General features: G+C 43.5%; 2 long non-coding RNA genes across 4 annotated transcripts in view; one reads left to right on the plus strand and one right to left on the minus strand.

Moving 5' to 3' along the window:
- Nucleotides 1-2555, minus strand: part of LOC307223134 — a 28956-nt gene extending 26401 nt beyond the window's left edge. The window contains exon 1 of the long non-coding RNA XR_013841975.1: nt 2401-2555. This is a non-coding gene — a long non-coding RNA (uncharacterized lncRNA). The remainder of the gene's footprint in view (nt 1-2400) is intronic.
- Nucleotides 1646-10525, plus strand: LOC307223120. Of its 3 annotated transcripts, XR_013841954.1 has the most exons (4): nt 1646-1773; nt 3634-3823; nt 7403-7980; nt 9668-10525. It is a non-coding gene; the product is annotated as an uncharacterized lncRNA (long non-coding RNA). The 3 variants fall into 3 exon arrangements; XR_013841955.1 differs by lacking the exon at nt 9668-10525 and having other exon boundaries at nt 7403-8888; XR_013841956.1 differs by lacking the exons at nt 3634-3823; nt 9668-10525 and having other exon boundaries at nt 1647-1773; nt 7403-8888.
- The last annotated feature ends 11933 nt before the right edge of the window (nt 10526-22458 follow it).

Genomic DNA, 22458 nt, shown 5'->3' on the forward strand with positions numbered 1-22458 from the left:
AACATGCAAGCAGGACCTGAGAATTCTCCCCCATTGGTTCATTTTTGTCCAATCTTCCAGGATTTAAAAACACAATTGAGTTTTCTAGAAAGGTTAATTTTGATTCAAAGATTTGTTGTTGGTATCCTCTGTCAGAATTGAAATGGATGCAGATTTGGAAGAGCAGCCCTTGCCCCCCTATGGGAAAGCTGCTCCATTCTTTATTTTATTTTTGTTTATAGTCCCTCTGTGTATTTCATCTTCTCCTGCTGGAACCACTGCTCTGATGCATGCTAGGCATTAGCAACTGTCACACTAAATTAGGAAAGAAAAAAGGAGAAGGAGAAAATGCCCCATGGCCTTTAATGGAGAAAGTCCTATACGGGTGCCCAAGTAACATCTCTGGGGAAATCATGTATCTTATTAAGAACCACCCAATTTCACAAAAAGAACCGTACATTTATTTATTTAAAAGGGGAGGGATTCCGTTTTCAAGAGGCTTAATTCTCCTTATGTGAAAAGAATCCAAATGACCTCAAACTCTGAAAGAGCTAACAGCCTCCAAAGATTCAGCCACTCCAAAAAGCATTCTCAAACACATGAAATTTCTTTAATGATATTTTGCTTCCTGAGCTAGCATGGTTGGCTAGAACATGTTTGTCAAACAAGAGTACAGTATATACATTCATATTACCACTTACTCAACATCCAGTGCACTTCCCACTGCTAGTTTTTCAAGATGCATTCACAAAATGTTAGATACAATCTATACCTTCCATCATGACACACTCCTGTGCAAGTCACATTATTTGTGCGAAATTCCAGCCCTGTAAAAAGTGCTTTTTGGGTACACCTGAAATCATGCAAGATCGCAGTGGCCATTTCGGCTGCTGTCCTCTTGTGAGAAACAATGGGATGTCCTGTTTTTTTCCTGGAGCAGATGACAAATATGCACAATCCATACCTATCACGTTGTTTCTTGACCAACACTGCTGTTTGATGCATTTCCCCACCCCCACCCCTCAAACCAACTTCAATTCGACTTGAAAACATAATCTGCATTCACTTCATACTTAAGTATATTGTGTACATTTGAGTTGGCTGAGCATGCGCAGATGACCGCTCCATGAATAGTAGTGTGTGTGTTCTGGGTTGAATAAACCCCAAAATGTCTCTCAGCTTAACCTACCTCACAGAGTTGCCGTGAGGATAAAATGGAGATGGGGGAAAGTGTGTATGCCACTTTGATCTCCTTGGAGGAAATGTGGTATATAAATACAATAATCAATAATCAATCAATCAATCAAGCTGAATGTTTGGTGATTCAGGAAGGTCAAAAGGAAGTATTTCCTCTTGCAGTGCACGGCCAACTACGGAATTTATTATCATATGATGTAGTAATGGCTGCCTATGTGGCCAACTTTAAAAGCGGAACTGGACAAAGGTATAAGAGAATAAGACTCTCAGTGGTTACTAGGCATGACGACTATATTACCTCTTGTATGAGAGACAGTATGTCTCCTGACTACCAGCTCATGGGGATCACAAGTGAACGCTTGTACTCATGTCCTCCTCTCATAGGCATCTGATGTGGGATGTCAGCATCCAAAAGGTAAAGGGTTAATTGCAAGAGCTGTAGAACACTATGACGTCACACACTCTGCGGCAGTTATGGCAGTTGGTACAGTTATGGTGGTTTATTGAACAGTCTCAACCGTTAGAGCAGCAGGTACGCTGTGTTGTGCTACTTTCTGCTTCAGAGTTAGTGAGTTAGTCTGTAACAGTTTAATCTAGGTAAGATGTTTAAGTATCGCTTATCTGCACTGCATATATTTAATCTGCAACTGCAAGCACACTAAGTAAAAAATATATGTTATCTAAACTTTTAAAGAGAGTGTCTTGCATAGTTTTTATAGGAGTGGAAAGAAGAACTACGGTAATTAAATGGGGCAAACAATCCAGGACTGTCTTCCGCATTCCCTAGCAAATGGGAACCAGTGTCTAATTCCCACATCTGAGCGGCCAACATGATAACATAACGCTGGACAAGATAGCTCTTAGGTTTGATCCAGCAGGGCTCTTCTTATACTCTCTTGGAGTGCCCCAGCTATCCTATCCCAGGCTTATACCTCCTTCCACATACCTTGTAGTATTGCTCACCACCACCCCCACATCCCACTGAGGTCCTGCTATTTAATTTAAAAAACCAACAACATGATTACTAATTATACTACTAAAATAATCCGCAGTTATTCCAGGAATGGAGAATCTCAGGCCCAAGGAGCAGCAGCCCCCCCCCCGGCGTCTCTATTTACCCTTATGACACCTGGGCCACACCCAGGGCTATTTTTCTAGAAAAAGAGGTGCTGGAACTCACCATGAAACCCCCTTGTGTTCTCTTATAATGGCAATGGCGCCCACCTGAGAGGCTCTGGAACTGGGTTAAGGTGAGTTCCGGCTGAAAAAAAAGCCCTGGCCACACCCCTTTCCTTCAGGCCACACCTCTCACCAGCCCAACTTCCATGAGTGTTTTGGCATGGCTGGACTGTGACCTTGGAACTCTGATAATGCCTCTCAGTTGCCTGGATGGAGAAGAGAGGGGTGTGGGTGTGTGTAGAAACGGACCTTCTGTACGAAGCTGAAATTGTCTTCCATTGCTCCACCCGCTACTGGAACATTCCCCAGAAGAGAGCCCAGGCCCTTGTCAGTCCTCACACCCCTGAAAACACACACACACCGCAATTCAATTCCTAGAGGAGACCTTGGAGAAGGTGCTGGAAATGTCTTGAAGTGCAATTCTTGTTTCTAAAAAGGCTGTTAGGTTTTGAATGTGTGCCCCCCCTCCCCGCACCAGCCAAAGTCCTTCCCTGTCAAAGTAAGCGAGGTGAGAAAATCCAGTTATTTGTTCAAGCCGGAAGTATTAAGTAAATGTATTTTCCAACACTGTCAAAGTTGCCCATGAACTGCACACCTGCGAGGGACATCTTTGCAGGCTCTTCCCTCTCTCAAAAGCTCTTCCTCGCCAGCAGCCCTGAACCACAGACTCAGATGTTGTTAAAAAGCTTACAGTATCAGCAGGGCCACGGCAGCCTCCATTAGAAACATGATACTAAGATGCTGATTAATACCAGGAGGGGGCTTTAATCAGCCAAAGCCATATGCTATTTAACTTAAGATGAAAGTGCAAATGATAATCATTATTTCAGAAAGGATGTATTTAAAAGGAGAGCAGAACAGCAAGTGGCATCTTTTTATCATTAGAGTTCTTCATGCAGGCGCTCACTCTTTTTTTTTAAGCTTTATAAGCTTTTATGAACATCTGGACCATTTTCTTCATTATATGGGCTTCCAATGGCATTATGTTTGATGTTGGGTGTGTGTGTGTTTTTCTTTTAGCAGAGCTATGCTAAATTTCTAAATAAACAATTAATTCCTATTAATTATAGTTTTCAAACTGGCAAAATTATCCTTCATTAACTTAATCACTTCTATTTTATCTGCAAATTGTATTCACTCTTTCATAATCCCCTACATCTAAAGACTCCCCCCCCCCCCACTTCTACATGCCAGGCTTCTTCTGATGCCATGCATGCTGTTTGTAGCAAAGGGGTTTTTTTTTTTTTTTTTAAGCAGCCATTTCTCATTCTCTTGCAGAACATTAGATGTGAACCACAGCCTCCCACCCGCTCCCCAGTTTCAAAAGGCAGCCTAATGCAATCTCGGTTGTTTTTAACCAAGCAGTGCTCAAAGGAATGCTCCCTCTGCCCCCAGCTCAATGGTGAAATTGGATCTACAAAGAGTCAGGACTTGATTGTCACTGATGAAACTTCAGTGTTATCATGAGGTTTGTCTGGGGTGAGGAGAAATGCCAGCCAGCATGAATAGGCAAGGCAAGTTGAAAGTAATTCATAAGCTCACATTCTATGGGATTCTAAATCATTATAAATGCAGGGGTGAGATTAATAAACTCTCACTTTCAAAATAACCGTTGCTTAGTGAGTTAGGGGCATCCTCAGAGAAGGTCCAGAAATGTGTTGTTAAATTTCTCATGCATATGATTATTATAATAATTTTATTTTGATAATTTATATGCCACTTAATTACAGTTGCCTCCAAGCAGTGTACTGGAGACTCAACTAAAAATAAGTTAAATCTCTAAACTCAGAATTCAATTAAAATGCATGCTGGAGCAAAATAGACTTCAGTAAGTACCAGAGGTCCTGTCTGACCTCAACTGAAAGGGAGTTTTAATAAAATTGGGCCCACAATGCTGAATGAATGTGGATATGAGCCATGCATCCAAGCCGTGGGGGACAACTAGCAGTGATTCTGTCTAAGACCTGAGTGATCAGGGAGCAGGTCATGGGGTATCCTGAGATATCCTGGATCCAAGTTGCTAAGGACCTTGTAGATCAAGGGTCAGCAAGGTTTATCTTGTCTGGGCTGGCTCGATCCTGCGGAGATCCCTCCATGGACCAGATTGTGGGCGCACATGAGCGCGCGTGCCTGCAAATTCTGCGCAGATGCAATTTCAGGCACCGCAGAAGTGAGTCCCTGCACCACGCTGCGCCGGTTTAGCACAGCACGCTAGTGGGTGACTCGGTTCGGGAGCAGCTTGTGGGCCAGTCAAATGACCTCCGTGGGCTGCTTCCGGCCCATGGGCCTTAGATTGCTGACCCCTGTTGTAGATTAGCACAAGAACCTTGAACCCGACCCAGTAGTGTATAGCAGCCAGTGCGAGCTTTTGAGCATCAGAGTTATGTTCTGGCAATAGTTCCAGCAACAGTTTAGCTGCAGCGTTCTGCATCAGCTAGAGAAGGATGCATTGCAACAGCTGAGTTTTAAGATTATGTGGTTTAGTGCCGGGAACAGAAGGAAAATGGTCATCCACCAGTGTTAACATCTACCACTGGCTGGTTGCTGGGATTCTTGGATCCTGCTCTCCACAAACCAAAGTACTTTTTATACTCCAAAAGAGGAGTGGGGACCCTATGGCTCTTTGGATGCTGTTGGACTACAACTCCTGTCATTCCTGACCATTGGCCATGTTGGCTGGGGCTGATAGGAGTTGGAGTCCAGCTATATCTGGAGGGCCACAGGCTCCCCATCTCTGTTCCAAAGCATACAGTTCACTCTCAGAATAGGAGAGATTTGTTGTCACAGTCCCAATCCCCAGAGTTCCCTGAGAAGAGGGACTGCTTGTTAAACCACTCAGTTGATTGTAGCTCTGTGAGGGGAGTAAGGTTCTCCTAAAAACTCCCACCACCCTTTACAAATGACAGTTCCCATAATTCTTTGAAGGAAGATGTGGCCGTTTAATATGGTATAGCAGTGCTTTAAAAGTATGGGTGCGGTTGTGGCGCCTGAGCAGGGGTGCCAACTCCCAAGGGCTGAGCCCTCCCCCGCATATTCTTTGGGAGGGGGCTAGGGCCCCCCAATGTTCAAAGAAGGTTGAGGAGGCCGAGGGCAGCTTCAGTGGCCAGCTCATTCTCTTCCTCCTCCTGCCATGAAGATGAAGGAGCAGGGAAGCAGCCCCCTGCTAGAAGCGGGAGGAGGAGGAGCTGCCAGCCATTGAAGCCATGCTGCTGCTACATTTAGCTCCACCCCTGACTCCTCCCGACGTCCTGACATCATGTGTGCGATGTCATCCCTTTTCCCTCAGAAGTTGGCACCTCTGCCCCTGAGATCAGTCCCACCCTACTATAAGGTAGAGCTAGGTAGCTGCCTCAAACAGCTGATTTTGGGTGTCTTGAATTTGTTTTTTTTAAAACAACAACAGGGTATACATTCAAAACTAAATAAATGGTAACTGTAATAGTCAAGATGTTGTGACATTGTGCAGAAGCCTGCAAAACACCCTTTTGCAAAGCACATTCCTGAAGCATTGGCCCAAAAGTGACTGATTCCTACACGGGCCACTCCCCCTGCTGCCCCACACCATTCTCTGTTGAGAATGTCTGGTGTTCCCCTTGGGAACCCTAGACCCGGTGCTCGTTGCGGTTGGCCCTAAACCACTGCTACATCAGGAGCAGTGGCAAATTAATCCATTATCTTAACCATTCAAATGAGGTCCATTTGCTAATAACCTTTTAGCCGAAAATGGTATCTTCATCTGACGGAGCTTAGACATCAGAGGAGAAACCACAGTAAATGCCTTTACTTGGACAGTTAAACTCTTCCAGAGCAAGCTCTGGAAGTGTAAAAGTTTCCTGCTTTCAAAATCTCCAAAGAAGGCTGGTTTTTCTCTCCCTCCGCCTCCTTTTTTTTTTTTTTTGGCTTCTCTGTTACATTTTGATGTTGCTTCCTGCGAATATCCTTGTCAGACGATACTAACTCTCCACCTACGGTACTCTCCCTGTCAGGAGCATTCACTGAGCTGACATTCCAAAGACTCCCTTTTTGAAAGCTGATCTTATTCAATGGTTATATTTTCCAGCAAATATTTGGAAACCTATTAGACAAGTAAAGAATCTACGGCTGCCCCCTTTCCTCCCCACCCTCTTATTATTTTTTTAAAGCAACAATGTGAAGGATGATCAAAAAATTAAAGTAACTAATTAGGCTGGCAAATGGATTTCAGAGGAATGAACTGAAGCGAGCTTGACATGCACGGAAGACATTATCCTACTGTAGACAGAAAAAAGGGGGTGGGGGGAATCAGCTAAGAAAACTAAGGAAAAAGTATTGGTTTGAAATACCAAGAAGGAGAAGGTTTTGGCTCTGCATAAATCCCAGATCAAAGAGTTTGGGAAGGGATGTTAATTTCAAACAAGGTATTTGCTATTTGGGCTCTCAGAGAAGGGTCCATAAGTAGAGATCCCAAGTGCAAATTGTTGGAATCCCCAATCAAAAGGACCATGTCCCTCTTGGGTTAAAAAATAAAATAAATTTGGTTTTATAGTTTATAGCAGAGTTAAAAAACAACAACTACTAGGAAGCTAGAGTTATCCAGTCCCACTATTATCCATTCTCATTCACACATTATGAGCACTGCGTAAAAGGAGTACGTAAAACACACTGAGGTCCCATTGGTAAAGTGGCAGGGGGGCGGGTCTTAGCTTATAGTTTCTTCATATTTATAAGGATGGCTTCAGATTCTAAGCATACATGGCTGGAGCAAGTTTCATGGCTGCCTCATGGAGGAGGGAGGGAGGGAGAGAGGGAGAGAACGCAAGAGTTAGGGGCAGAACTTAGGGTTTTTGTGGGAAACCACAAAGTGTACTTTCCCTGACTTATCTGTAAGTCTCAACCCTGTGCTCTGCTGACTGGAGGCATGAAAGGTGGCTTATATGAACTGTAGCAAGTTGGCAGGTGATGGAGAAAGACTCTTTTCTGCATGAGAACCTGAAGATGGCTTATTTCTCTCTGGCTACCTTCCCCAGAACCTAAATGAAAGCAAGTAGCTGTCATCTTATTTTTCCAGGATTTGTATTACTTTGGCGTGTTTCCCTGCACCCCCAATTCTGGGGTCAGAAGAGAGATAATATAAAAGATGGGCTCTTTAAAGACATAAATGGCTTTCTGGACAGAATGGAGGCATCCTCTACAGTTTTATTTTTATCAATTCACAGAACAGGTCTCACATCTAAGTATGAAAAGCAAAGAAGAAATGAAACCAATGTTCCTTTGCATTGGACTGAACGTCTTTCTTCCGTGACTCAGCATCTGAAGTTTCCAAGAAGAGATTCTTGAAAGTACAGCCTTTTCTTCTCTAGTATCATCTCCTTGCCAGGCGAGCAATCCATAAAGCTGTTACACACCTTCATCTTAGCTCTTATCCACCTCACAGTCCTTTGAACTCAGAAGGACTTGATTTAGGTTAAACATCAGGAAGAATTTCCTCACCATCAGAATAATTGGGCAATTGAACAAATTTGCCACGGGAAGATGCACAGTCCCCCATTATTCTGAAGTTATTAAACAGAGGTGAAACCTCTGTCGGTGATGATTTGTGAAGAGAATGGACAAAGCTGCAAAAATAATAGCCCCCAAAAGCCTCAGGTTTGAATCTCTATTAGTCTCATTGTGGATAGCAATTTACAGTTCCACAAAGGGTTGATCTCTCAGGGCTTGCTCTCCTTGGACTGCAATGTGATACTTTGCCATGTCTTTAGTGGCAGAAGTGGGTGGTCAGCATGCATGCCAGGGTTCCCAGGCTGGGAGCATCCCAGTCCCTGAAATTTCAGGCCCTAAACCTGAGACGTAGGGCACGCCTTGGTGATCTCATGGGAGTGGAATCTGGGGACAGAGATTACCGTAATTAGGAGAGGGGAGTGGAGGAGGGCAGACTCCACAGAGTGTTTATGCTTTAATTTGCAGCCAGCTCCTGCTGGGCAGAGGCCTGCAAGCTGCATGCACAGTCTTTGTAATGCCCCCCCCCCCAATTATTAAAGGTACTCTTTTCCACCTGGAGGTACAAGCCCTCCATCTGCCACTTGGAGGGGGCCAAGGAAACCTGGAGACTTCAGGTCAGACCTAGAGGTCTGGCAACTGTAGTGGATGGTCTTGTCACCATGGGAGGAAGAATGAGCAGAGCTATAGGAAACAAAGGGTCCTTCAGGTTGTACTGAATTTTGCACTCAACAATCACAGTGGGACCTTGGATGTGCCTTTTCAGTAATTAATGAAACAATAAGAGGTAACATTACAGACATATCTGGATCCTTTGGAGTGTCATTTTAAATCAAGATGGCGGACTGAACCTTCCTTTTAAATTTATCTAGCTATCTAATATACAATTGTTTTTATATTAAAAAAACCTAAGAAAACAAAACATTATTTTAATCACTGATCTCAAAATTGGACTGATTTTTTAGATTCCCAAGAATTGTGATATGAGGCTACTAGTTTACTGTATTTGCTGGCAAACCAATAACATTTATTCTCTGGGCTGCTCACAAAAAAGTTTATTTTTTAAAAAAAAACAAACGAACAGCAAAATTAAAAATGCAATGCCTTACAAGAGAAAAATAAAAGTGGCATCCAACATTGTTCTCTAAGACAGCAATACAACACAGGGCTGAACTTGGGCCATTCACAGCCTCTCAGTCTAACCTACCTCACATGACTGTTGTGAAGATAGTGAGAGCAGAAAATCAAGCTATGCTGCCTTGAACTAATTGGAGGAAAGGATATAATGTATGCCATATCGTAAAAAAAATGTATTTGGTGTCTGAGACAGAACATCCTGCTGCCATGGTGGGGCAAAGTCAGATTCAATGGGCCTTTGGCCTGATCCAGTAGGGCTCTTCTTATGTTCTAACTCTACTGTCAGATACTTCTGAACACTGGTTGCTGGGAATCTCAAGTGGGGAGAGTTGCAAATATCCTGTTTGAGGGTTTGTGGCATCTATCTAGTTGGCCACTGCGAGAACAGGATGCTGTACTAAATGGGCCATTGGCCTGATCCAGCAGTATATTATTATGTTCTTATGATGTTTGCTGCCAATGACCTGACTCAATATAAGGCAATTTCCTATGTTCCTAAAAGAAATCAATTGGAAAATGTGTTTAGAATTGTTTTTTAAAAACAATATGGAATAGGAAACAATGATGAATTGCATAGCACTCCTTGCATAGTTTTGTACTTGCTTTCATAAAAAAACTTTTTTTTTAATCTCTTAAACTTGGACTAAGTAGAGTTTTAAGGTTTGCAGAGCTGTTCTCCAGCTGAGTCCTTTCCTTTTAGATATGCACACCTCCTCGTTGGACATTCATTATCAACCCTCGTGTTCGTCTTTTATCTACAAGTCCTCTTCAGTGTTCAGCATAAACTACATGGACACCTTGCAGATTGACATTTCTTCATTCATGCTTTACCTTAAACAGCATGCAAAGACATCAAAGAAATGGAGCTGGCTTTGATGTTACAAAATGAAAAACGCCTCATGATTTGCCAAGACCAGGGGAACTTCTAGTTTGCGCTCTCTCTCTTTCTCTCTCTCTCTCCTCCACCTTAAAGGTGGGGGGAGATCCAACTTCCCTTCAGACATGTGAAAAATCTTTTCCTATTGTTCAACCAATTTACCCAAATGTTGCTTCCCAGCTGAAACACAAACCAGGGTGGACAACCTTTTTCTCAGTTAAGGGTCTCATTCCTTCATAAGTAATCTATTAAGGGCCAAGGGATGAAAGTGTCCTGGATTAGCTAATCCAGACTAAAGAAGGGCATGCTCCAACTTTCACCATGGTCATCTCAGGAGCAGAATGACCACCAGATAGGAGGATAAAATGAGAGTTGCCTAAAGCAAACCATGGAGGGTGGAATTTGAAGGCTCCTGCTTCGGGAGTTGCCTCTTTGGAAACAGGACAGTTTCAGAAGTCCCTGCTTGGGAATTTCAAGCAAAGTTGTAGGAGTTTCATTAGGTATAGTTTCTAGAAGGGTCACCTTTCATGTCATAAAACCAGCCAAGAAACTTGTGCTACCTGAAAAACTGAAAAAAGTATGGTGGCATAAGCTTTCATGTACCAGAGTGCAGTTCATCAGATGCATGGAAAGAGAGAGAGAGAGAGAGAGAGAGAGAGAGAGAGAGAGAGAGAGAGAGAGAGAATCTTTCACCAAACTCAGGCTTGTGATTTCCTTGCCAAAATGGAGAGTAAATTTGCAGTGTACATCATTATTATTTCTTGGAAAGTGCTTAAACGCTAATTTCGCTTGGGCTGTCTCTTTTTAATTAAAAACCAGAGGACGTCACAGGATAGGACCAAAAGCAGAGAGAAGAAAGGGCTTGAAATGTAACTCTTGCTATTGCTCCCCAGAAGCATGTCTGATGAAAGGCAAATGTCATGAGGGGAAACGCCTTGTGCAAATGAGCTGCTCCTTTGCCGAATAACCATGAGGCAGGGTGAGGCTACTTACCTCAGCTTGGGATGGGGAGAATTTAGATTCAGTTTGCAATTAAAGGGAAATCTACCTAATTTGCACTTTTTGAAACAATATGCAAACTGAAACACAGCCATCCTTTGAAATTTATATTTCTCCAAATTTTGCAATGCACTTCTGCAGCACAGTGGTGAGTACAAAAATGCATTTATTAAAGTATGCATATAAATGCATGTACAGTGGTACCTTGGGTTACAGATGCTTCAGGTTACAGAAATAGTACCTGAGGTTAAGAACTTTGCTACAGAGTGAGAACAGAAATCGCGTGGCGGCAGCGTGGCAGCACCGGGAGGCCCCATTAGCTAAAGTGGTGCTTCAGGTTAAGAACAGTTTCAGGTTAAGAACGGACCTCTAGAACAAATTAAGTTCTTAACCCGAGGTACCACTGTATTAGTGAAAATAACATACAAATACACACTGTGTTAAAGGAAATTGCTTTGCAAAAATGTATATATTAGGCAGAATTGCAGGCAAAAAAGTACATATTAGAATTTTTCACTAAAATGTGGGTGGATTTTCATTTGGACTTTAAAAAAAAGCATGATGTGGAAAATGTGGGAGGTTGCAGTCAGATACAACTAGCAAGCATAGGGCTAGTTGGTGCATGAAGGGGAAAAGGACCACAGAGATGTATTGTAGATACTCAGCTAGGTCACACACCCTCTGCTCTGGAGAGGAATTGAAGCATTTCTACTTCCTCTCTGTGCATCATGTAAGCCACAAGAAGGACATGTCTGAAGCTACTTTGCTGTATTTTCTACCTGAGATTATTTTGCCTTGCTGTTGCATGGAACAATGCATGACCGAGACCTTGAATCTGTAAGTATAGTATTTTAAAATTACTTAACTGTTTGTGGTTTGCTTATTGCAAGAGGGGTAGAAAGAGGTCAGCTGCTGTGTGCAGCTGAACAGAATTAAAACATCCTGTATTCCTAGCACTATACTGTTGCTTAACTTTTTTGGGTTTAAAACCTGCTACTGGGGCTCTGTGTGTGCAAGTACTACGTTTTGAATTTATGCACACAGCTGATTCTTTTGTTGTCCACCTACACATGTGGGTCCACGGGAATTCATATATTTAATTTTCCTTCTACAGAAGTGTGGAGAACTTAAGTGAAGACTGGGAAAATGAGAATGCAAAAAACTTAACAAGATGGACCAATGGACTGACTCAGTATAAGCAACTTCCTGTGTTCCTTCTCTGGGATGGTATATAATCCTGCACACAAACTGGGCACAAAAAAACCTTAGAACTCCACTTGCAGGCCTGGGAGAAGGAAAAGAGGTACCTGACTAGGAATCGAATCCCCTGAGAGGATCACAAGTTTTTTTTATATAAAAAAACAGCCACAGCTAATTTCTCAACCCCTTCCAATATGTTCAGATTTGTCGCAAGCAATGTGTGGAAGCATGTGGTTGCTGATAAAACCGCCTGTTAATGCTCTTACTGCTACATGGGCTAGAAAAGTGATCATCTATATCCATGGTGATTTAGCCCAGTGTCACCTTTGCCTCTGAAGGTGATGTAAGGTTTGCAACTGATTAATGCGGCTATCGACTCCACTTTGCTGCCTACCTGTCCTGCAAGGGTGCGTCTTATGAGTTGCTAATTAAGTGCACCTGCTGCTCTGTGGAAGATTTTAGGTTTGGGCTGGACCCCTAACATAACCGGCTCCAGATCTGAGAGGGCCTTTGGTAATGTGCAAGCTTCCCTAATGGCAACAGCAGGCAGCAGGGCTCCAGCAGAAATACACACAACTATACTGAGTGAAAGCATAACAAAGACAATCATAGAAATATCAAAATTTTCAAAAGTAGGTTGTCCATAACTTGGCTATTGAAAAACAAGGGGTCCGCTAATTAGGAACCACTGCTGTAGTGTGTTATAAGGGTGTTTAGTGTTGCTAGGATAACCCTATCCCCTTCACAGAACTACAATTCCCATAGTTCCCTGGGAAGAGGAGATTGATGCTAAACCACTTTAATTTACTTTAATTGTCAGACACTAAATTTGTCAGTATATGGTTGAATCCCTCCCAAAGAAGAGTGACAGTTTGGAAGGAATCTTGGGTACGTGCATGTAAAAATAGATTTGGAAGGCTTTATTTAAATGGGGATCTGTGTACCAACTAGGCTGATAACCACTTAGCTTTAAAAGTCACGTACCCTTGGACCACTCTCTGGGCATCATCTGCAAAACTCATTCAGAGACAATTACTTGAGCTAAATCTATCTGGCCCATGGGGAAAAGATGTGCCAAAGCATTTTTACTCACAAGCATCCATAGGAATCATTCCCAAAAGCCATCCCAGGAATGTAAAAAACACAATACTAGAAACAGTTGGAGACCAAAAGTTCAGATAAACATCTGTCAGGGACAATTTCTGTCTAGGGAATCCTGTCCAACCACATTGAGTGGGTTAGGAAAGAGCAAGGCAGTCCAGGCCTTTGATATCGCTTCCAGCTCCATGATTCTATCAACAGTAGTGGAAACTACTAAAGGGTGAAGATGGAAATTGTATTTAAAAGAGAGAGGAGGGGTGCTCCATTGGGGCTTCGGCCACGGTTTGGGCCCTGGTTCCGCACAGCTCTGCACTTTGAATGACAGCTGTGTAGGCCAATAAAAATTAAGCTTGTGCTGATTTAAGCTTGTCCCTCCCCATTACCACCTTCTTCTGTCAGGCTGTCAATCAAAGCACACACACCTTTATTTTTAAAGCATCACAACATGTTACATACGACCATGGGCTCCTTTGTAGGAAGGAGTGGGGCAGGGATGGCCCATCCATGAGGTGCAGGCAGTTGCCACAGGTGGCAGGCTGGGGACAGCTGGAAGCAGATCCTGGTACCGCTCACCCCTGCACTTGTCACCCACTGCCCCCACTTCCTCCACCTCCTCTGTCCCCACCCCCACTCCTCTCCAGCCTCTCTTTTCTCCCCCTGCTGTTTTCAGCACACTGGGGCTTCCTCAGGCCATGTCCAGTTGCTTCAGGCAGCTGAGGAGGGGGCAGAAGTGGAGGAGATGGAGAAGGAGGCTGGATAATGCCCTTTTCTGGTTTGCCTCAAGCAGCAAAATGTCCTGAGCCAGCCCTGGTGCAGGTTATAAATCTAACACACACATTAAATAAATCTACATTTACCCGTTTAGCCATTCGTTCATGCATGCATTACTAACTAACAAATGAAGAGAGTTGTGTGTGCAAAACTGCTTTGGTGATTGGATGCAGGGTGGGGTGGGTGGTTTCTTGGTGACATTACAGATACCAGCCAATCAGTGCTGCAACCTGCTGCAAAAGTGCATCTCTGCTGTCATTTTCCAGAACTTACATCTGGAAGGTGAATGCAGTGGCAGCCTTTCCTATACAGTACTGAAAACACTGCCACTGTGCCAACTAGTTCTCTTCTCTTAGACCCGCGACGTCCTTATGTGCAGCTTCTTCGACTCCTTCTGCACCCCTCCACTCCCACTTCTTAGAATAAAACACTGCTTGAAAGGCAAAGCCTTGTGTGTCCTCTTTCCCTCCACTGGAAATCACAATCATTTTAACAAGATTGGGGTTTTGGCAGGTATTTCAATTGTCGTGGAAATTGCAATCTCTCTCTCTCTCTCTCTTCATATGGATTTTTGAAAAGGATGACAGTGGTTGGAAGATTATTGTTCAAGTTCAGATATCTTTGACAGGGTTGGCAGGTCCCCCCTCCCTATAGTGCCTTTTTTTTCAATTTCAGGAAAATGTGCACGGATGACTCAGACTTTTGAGTGTCTTGGAGCCTCTTGGTGTTCATATCTTCTTGTCACTGTTGCCCTCCACATTCAGCTCCTCCATAAGTTTCTGCTCTTGTTTTGCCTGCTCTGTGCTTTCGTGTACTACAAGTGAAGCAAACTGCTGGCTCTATTCAGTTTTCCCAGCATGGGAAAATTACTAACTCAGAGTACCTATAGAGATTAAAAATACTTGTTTGTCCACTTGAATGTAGTATGCCGACTCTGTTTCCCTCTGGAGCCCACAAGCATGAAGGACAGGCCGTGCTCAGTGGTAGCGCATCTGCTTTGCAAGAGTTAAGCAACCACCCCCTCCCTGCTTCATAGATTTTCCACTTTAAATACCACTTCACCAATGCAACTTTACATTGTCAAAGACGGCACTGGGATTCAGTCACAAATGTTTGTAAGCAAGAGCCTTCAAATGCTTGGCCATCACAACTTGTGTTTCATGGCAAAACACGTTGCTTACTATGCACACTGTAATTTGTAACTTTCATGTTGAAAGCCCAATGACACATCAGCCTGCTCCACTTCTAAACTGGTAATTCTCCTTCCCCACCCTGCTTTTTTTCCAAATTGCTTTTTTGGTATGGCCAGATGAAGGAAAAGTTTAGCACAGGCGGAACTGGTAAATTCTCTCCTGGATTAGGTTAGGAATTCAGGAGGAAAGTGGGGTAGGGAGGAAAAACTGCAACCCTCCCTCCTTTCACCCCCCAGACTGGCAGGACTTACTGTTAGAATATTAGTCAAATATACACTGGCAAGACTCAACTGGGTCTATCCATCAATCCTCAGTCATTCAAGTCTGCCATTCAAGTCACTCAGTCATTCAAGTCTGCCACCATGCTTAAATGCACACGTAATTCTGTCTTTCCTTGACAGGAACAGCACAGCCGTCAAATTCATTTCCCAGAAAGAAGAGGGCAAGAAGTACTGACAGAGCGCAAGTTATAATAGAGAAGGCTGCCATACTAGTTCTCAAATTGTTCAGGCATGCAACCAGAGCAGAAGAGCAGGGCCGTTTCTCACACCCTTCTATGAAATGGTCCATCACCTGCGAGGAAGTGCAGTATAAAAAGCAGGCTTCGGTGAACACAACTGGCAAATGCCCTTTGGGAGAAAATCATAACTGGAAGCAGCAATAAACATTTTGCTGCCTGAGGGAAAGTGCAATATGGTGCCTTCCCCTGCACTCCATGTACAGAAACCAACTGGGTTGGCCTCTGAATCTTACTTTGAGGGCAACAGGCAATCTTAGGGGGCACAGGTCAGCCACGTGGCACACAAAACTCTATCCACTTCCCATCCTGCACTATCTGCCTCTTGGTAGGGCCAGCCAATGTCACAATAGTTTGCACAAGTCATGGAGAAAGTGGATAGAGAAAAGTTTCTCTCTCTCTCTCAAACACTAGAACTTGTGAGCATTCAGTGAAGCTGAATGTTGGAAGATTCAGGACAGGTAAAAGAAAGAAAGAAAGAAAGAAAGAAAGAAAGAAAGAAAGAAAGAAAGAAAAGTACGTCTTCATGCAGTGCATAGTGGTGGTCACCAACTTAGATGGCTTTAAAGAAGATTAGACAGATTCATGGAGGAGTGGGCTATCAATGGCTACTAGCCAAAATGGCTATGCTCTGCCACCATCCTATGCCCTTTTAAAATGTGGGGGGTTTTGGGGGGGTTGTTTTTGTTTTGATTATGTATTTTGTGGTTTTATATTTTGATTTTATTCTGTGAACTGCACTGAGACTTCCAGGTATAGGGCAGTATATAGATTCAATAAATAAAATAAATAATAATAATAATAATAATTGGAGGCAGTAATGCTTCTGAATACTAGTTGCTGGAAACCATAGGAGGGGTGTGTTTTCTTGTGCTAAAATCCTGCTTGTGGGTTTCCCACAGGCGTTTGGCTGGTCACTGTGAAAACAGGGCGCTGGACCAGATTATGGGCTGTTGGCCTAATCTAGCAGGATTTTCTTAGGTTCTTATGCATGTGCATGCCTTCCCCATTCACTTCAGTGGAGAGGCTTGCAGGATGTGCAGCTATGGACTTAAATGCAAGAAAGCTTCTTGGAGAAGCTTTTGTGGATGGGAGAGCTCTATGTGTGGTTTGGCTGTCTCCCATCCTCCTCAGCCAACCTCCAAATTGAGGGATAGAAGTGCCTTGCATTATTTACATTATAAAAGTTCTATATCAAACTTTTTGATACATGGTGAAAGCCTTTCAAATACTATTTGAAATGTGTTGATTCTATGGAGGGAGGGAGGAATTCTCTTTGAAACCTGGACAGTGTCCCTTCTGAATTGGAGGAGTATAAAGCCATCCAAGCTTGTGCCATGAGTTATAAACACTGCTGGATGGAGTGCTGTAATTGATTTTTGTTCTGTGTTTGTAAAGCTGGCCAGACTTAGGTTGCAAAGATCAAAGCAGTTGGCTCACAAAGGCCCGCTTCTTCCCCTCCTCCCAGCTCCTTCATCTCCCCACTCAACTGCAATGAGTCTAGCAATACATCTGCTTCCCAGTTGCTGTCCAGCTTCCAGTGGACTCTGGCTTCCCAGATGCAATTCCACTTTTTGTTTTTCTTATTTTTCAAAGGAGGATCAGAAGGAGGTGGTGGGGTCTGTCCCCAGCCACCCCTGCTGCAATTCGCCCGAGGATATAGAACATCTGGGGCACCATCCAGCAAAAGCTAATTGCAATTTAAGTCCTCTTGGAATGAGTGGGACTTAAGTAGTCACAAAGCCAATGCCTTGTGCACACCTGGAACAGATGAGTCATGTAGCAGTGGAATGGCCTGTATCAGTTTGAAAAGCAAAGGTGTTGGTCCAAAATACTAGATGGATGGAAGGATAGATGGATGGATTGCAGTGTGATGACAATTTCAGAATTGCATGATAGTTACAGCCACACATCCTTCTAAGATTACCGTATTCAACTTTCTAAGATTATACAATAAAATTATAATCCTACAATAATAATAATTAGGGATGCATTGCAACAATCAACTATTTTCTGCGCACGTACATGGGCAAATGGTTGGGAGTACTCCAATATATTATTTTGGGGTGACTTAAATTGTGTTTACCAAGAAGCTCCATTGTATGCAACAGAACTTGCACACCATTCTCTTGACCCTGAAGCCCCTTGTGTTTAGTGTTGCTAAATGCTTAGCTTTGGAACATACAGAATAACAACTCCTCAGGGTTCTTCCCATGTACCCTTGACAGAGTAACCCTAGGAACCAAACCCCAGTGACTGACTCAACTTCTTTCACTCTGCTTGGCACCAATCAGTGCAGAGAAGACTTCTCAGTGGCTAAAAAGCTCTCCGTTCATGCTGACTGGGCAGCTCTGGGGCACTGGAGATAGGGACCCTACTGCAGAAATAGTAACAGGTCTTCCACCACCCTGGAACACTACACCTCTGTCTTAGCATTTCATAGTTCACCATAGGTCCTGTGAGCAAGACCAGGTTTTGCTTTTCTGCCCTCTGAAAGTCTTCTTAAATTTGTGCCTATATATAAAAATTAGCCTATGCCAATGTGTCTCACAGGTCTGATATATACAGGACAAAGTCCACACAGGAAGTCCTTATCTTGGCAAAGTTCTTCATACACTTACATGTGCTTACCATGCACAATGGCCCAGTCACATGTAGTCCCACCACTTCAGCTGTGGATCCACCTGGGCCATCAGTCACTGGCATGCCAACATTAACATGTGAATTGGCACGTGAAGAAAGCAGACGCATGGAAGGACTTTCACACCAGGCCTTCTTCAGCACCACTCAGGTGGCATTGACAGGTGGCAGTTGCCAATGTGTGGCATCCCAAGGTGTGCTACATGCCTCTGGCAGCCCCTCAGATAAACTACTCTGCTCATTATTTTGATCAAAGCAATGTCTGTGGAACTGAGGAAATCAAATAAACAGAAGGGCCTGCTATTTCCAGTCTGCATGAGCTGCCATTTGGGAATCTAATTAGCCGGCATGATTCTCCGCTTCTCTCTCTCTCTCTTTAGCCTGATGACATCGTCATTTCAGCAAGAAGAACGCTTTAGTGCTCTGCTTCGTACATTGGTTCCACATCCCATCTCCACGATCCAGCCGAGATGAAAAGGGCCTGTCATCAGTTACTGGTGTGGATAGATGCACATAGAGGCTGTGTACATACTATACATTGAAGGCACAATGGAACTATAGTTCACCACTCACAGAACTGCAATTTCCAGCACCCTTAATCTACAGTTCCTAGGATAATTTGGGGGAAGCCATGTGCTGTAAATGTATGACATCTATGCAGCCACAGACATGATGTGTAAATTGCCTTGAGGCCTGTCAGGCAAAAAGGCGGGGTATAAATAAATGAATTACTACTACTAGTATATAATGCTTTCCCAGTGGAGCACCCTGATTCATCTTGGGTGCATTCAGAATAGGGAATCATTGCATGATATCACAGAAAGTTAATGCATTGTTGCGGAGTTGTCAATGACGCGGGTGGCGCTGTGGGTAAAAGCCTCAGCGCCTAGGGCTTGCCGATTGAAAGGTCGGCGGTTCGAATCCCTACGGCGGGGTGCGCTCCCGCTGCTCAGTCCCAGCGCCTGCCAACCTAGCAGTTCGAAAGCACCTCCGGGTGCAAGTAGATAAATAGGGACCGCTTACCAGCGGGAAGGTAAACGACGTTCCGTGTGCTGCGCTGGCTCGCCAGATGCAGCTTGTCACACTGGCCACGTGACCTGGAAGTGTCTCCGGACAGCGCTGGCTCCTGGCCTATAGAGTGAGATGAGCGCACAACCCTAGAGTCTGGCAAGACTGGCCCGTACGGGCAGGGGTACCTTTACCTTTACCTTTAACAAGAGAAAATGTCTGTGAATGAAGTAAGAGGTGATTTTCTCTGAGCGGGGAAAAAGCACCTCCTTATTTCTGTTCTTAACACATTTGTCTCCCTCTGCTTGCTTCATCCTTGATTCTAGGACATCACCAGCTTGCTTCACACCATCTATGAAGTAGCTGATGCTTCAGTAAACCACTCTCCCAGCTCCAGTAAAACCTTGCGGGTGAAGCTCACCATAGCTCCAGGTGGGAGTCAGAAGAAGAAAAGTATCCTACCGAACCATGCTGGTAGGAGTTTGATTCTGAATTTCCAATGACAGATTTGTCAACTTTATGAAACTGACTTGGTTTCATAGTCTATCAATCCACCTAACCCAGTTTTGCCATAATGGCAAGGACTCATTCACAGCCTTTTTTGATTCAAGGCAGATTCTCTTCCACTGGTACCTTCCTTCCCACTAGAAAACAAATCATTGGAAGCCTGCAGGGCTTCATTCAGATGTGGGGTTTGTTGCGTTACATTTTCCTGGTTATAATCTCAGCACTTCTGTCTCAACTTCTAAAGTTCCTTTTTCACTGCATCACCTGTTGCATTATGGAACTGGTGTTTGATGGATATACCAACATGTCATGCTAAATTTTAAATTACGGGATTTTTCTCATGTTACATTACAATGCAACACTCCCACAATCTTCCAGGTTTTTCTGGGGGAAAATAAGGTGGAAATGATCGCTAGACTTTCAATAAGATCCCTTAAAATGTTGAAATTGTCAGGAAAGGAAGTGTTGGTGAAACGGAATAAAGCCCTACCTAAATACAGTCCTTGACATTCTCCCCTTTCCATAGCGACCAGATGCTTAGCACCTTGAAAAAGTCCTGGGTTTGCTCCTGGACAGTTCCATTTGGAAAGCATCTAAGGTAGCAGGCCTGTGAAAGTCACAGAGAGATCTCACCTAGTCACTGCTAGTCAGAACTAACAAGAAAGCCCCAGGGAAGACTATCCAAAGCAGTCAAAGTCCCAAACAAGGGACAAGAGGTCATGCCGTGTGGCTCTCAGATGCTTAACAATTGCCCCTGTTTCTTCAAGTCCGGTCTTTCTGCCCCACTGTCAGTAATGAATAATTGAAATTTTTGAAGTCCTTGAACATGGAATTTCATTGCCAGATGTAATGGCTATTAGCTTTGGATAATGGGGCCTGCAACAAAACGTTTTTAGTGTGGGTTGTGTTCTCTGTTCACAATTCCTGGCACTCCATTTCCACTCCTCACAACAGTCAGCATTCCATTGCCACTGAGCAAGTTCAGCTCTCACTGAACTGTGTCAAGGAGTTGCCTCTTTAGGATTTTTATACTTCTGCAAACCTGCAAATAGCTCCCTCTTGTGTGGGTGGTGCTGTTTGGAGGCACCTTGCCCCCAAAGATTGGGAATAGAGGGAATGGTTTGTTTGGGAGAGGTACGTCCACTTCTCTTTAAAACAAAAAACACCAATGAGCCACTCACACCTGAGGTTTCATAGCATCTTGTGCCAGTGAGTTCCATAGGTTAATTGTTCCTGTTCAGCATCCGGATGGCACAGACAGGTGATAATAGCAATGGCAATATACTGTGATCCTGCAGCTTGTTATGGAGATGAAATTGGCAGTTGACTGAAGCAGATAAGATCGTTCCATACTCTGTGCTGCTTTCCACTTGTGGTTTCTTAACATTCCCCTGACATGACAGACTTTGATAGCATTAACAGCTAGGCTATGTCTCTTAATTTATGCTACATTATTATTGCTTCGCTGATATTGGAAGACAAATGTTCAACTTACAGAAGCTTCTCTCTTTCAAACCAAAGACCATGCCCACAAAGGGTGGGGGTGGAGAGAGAGAGAGAGAGAGAGAGAGAGAGAGAGAGAGAGAGAGAGGGAAACAGCCTGCAATATATTTTCCGTCAATGCCCTTTAAAAAAATATTAAAAAATCAATTTTTGTCGAGTTTTTACACTGCACATAAAAGACTGTGGCATCAATTAGCCTTAATTCTTTCCTCTCTCTCTCTTTTTTCTTTTTTTGGAAAACCTCTTTGTAGGAAAATCTCATATTTCAGCAATTTGCATTATCCACACAATCTCCTTTGAAGTTCTAAGTTATGGTAAGAAAAGGATCCACTTATCAGCACATAAAAAATGTTCAAAGCTTATAAACTCCCTGAAACAGATGTACATTATCATTGGATTTGCCTTTCTCTCTCTGCTGTTGCATGGCTAATAGAGTTTCATATGCCCTCTCACATCCTCCCTTTTAGCATCTTTTCTCTACAGAAGCCTGCACCCCACTGAGCCAATCCACACTTCAAAAGATTTCTGTCTATCTATTAGAAACAAAGCACAAAGTGAGAACATATGGCCTCTTTTAAATTCCCCACATTTAAGTCAATATCGTTTCTTTTCTCCTTTGGCAAAGAAACATAATAAGGTTTATCTCCCCCCCTCCCCTGCCCCCCCCAACCTCCTTGTCATATCCCCCTCCCCAAAATCTGCAGGCTCCCTTAAATTGCTTCTGCCAATGTTGCAGCTACATTTCACATCAGAATTGGGTGTGCGTATGTGCATGAAGACGTAGATATACACCTTAACTCTGGCTGTGTACTCCTTGACAGCTTACAATGCAGCTAGGCCATTATTTTCCTGAATTTGGATTGAAGCTGGCCGTATTTCGTAAGAAATGTCAGGAAAGGTACGGATTGTGGCCAAATGTCTGGAGTGCACCGCTTCTGAAACCAGCAGTGGGAGTGCACTGGATGCAGAATAAACAAGAATGTGTACAAAGCTTCTATTGGTGGGAGGAAGGAATCCTTCACTCTTGTTATGTTTTTGAAAATGGCTTTTGTTGCTGTTGATCCAGCAGATGCATTTAGTTGATGTTGGTGGGGGACTGGGAAGCACCCCAAAATGCCATTTTAAAAGGGTAGATGTGCTTTCACAAAATAAAACATTTTCAAATGCCACAATCA

The sequence above is a fragment of the Podarcis cretensis genome (genome assembly GCF_951804945.1).
Source record: "Podarcis cretensis genome assembly, chromosome: 8".
In the NCBI taxonomy this organism is placed as follows: Eukaryota; Metazoa; Chordata; class Lepidosauria; order Squamata; family Lacertidae; genus Podarcis; species Podarcis cretensis.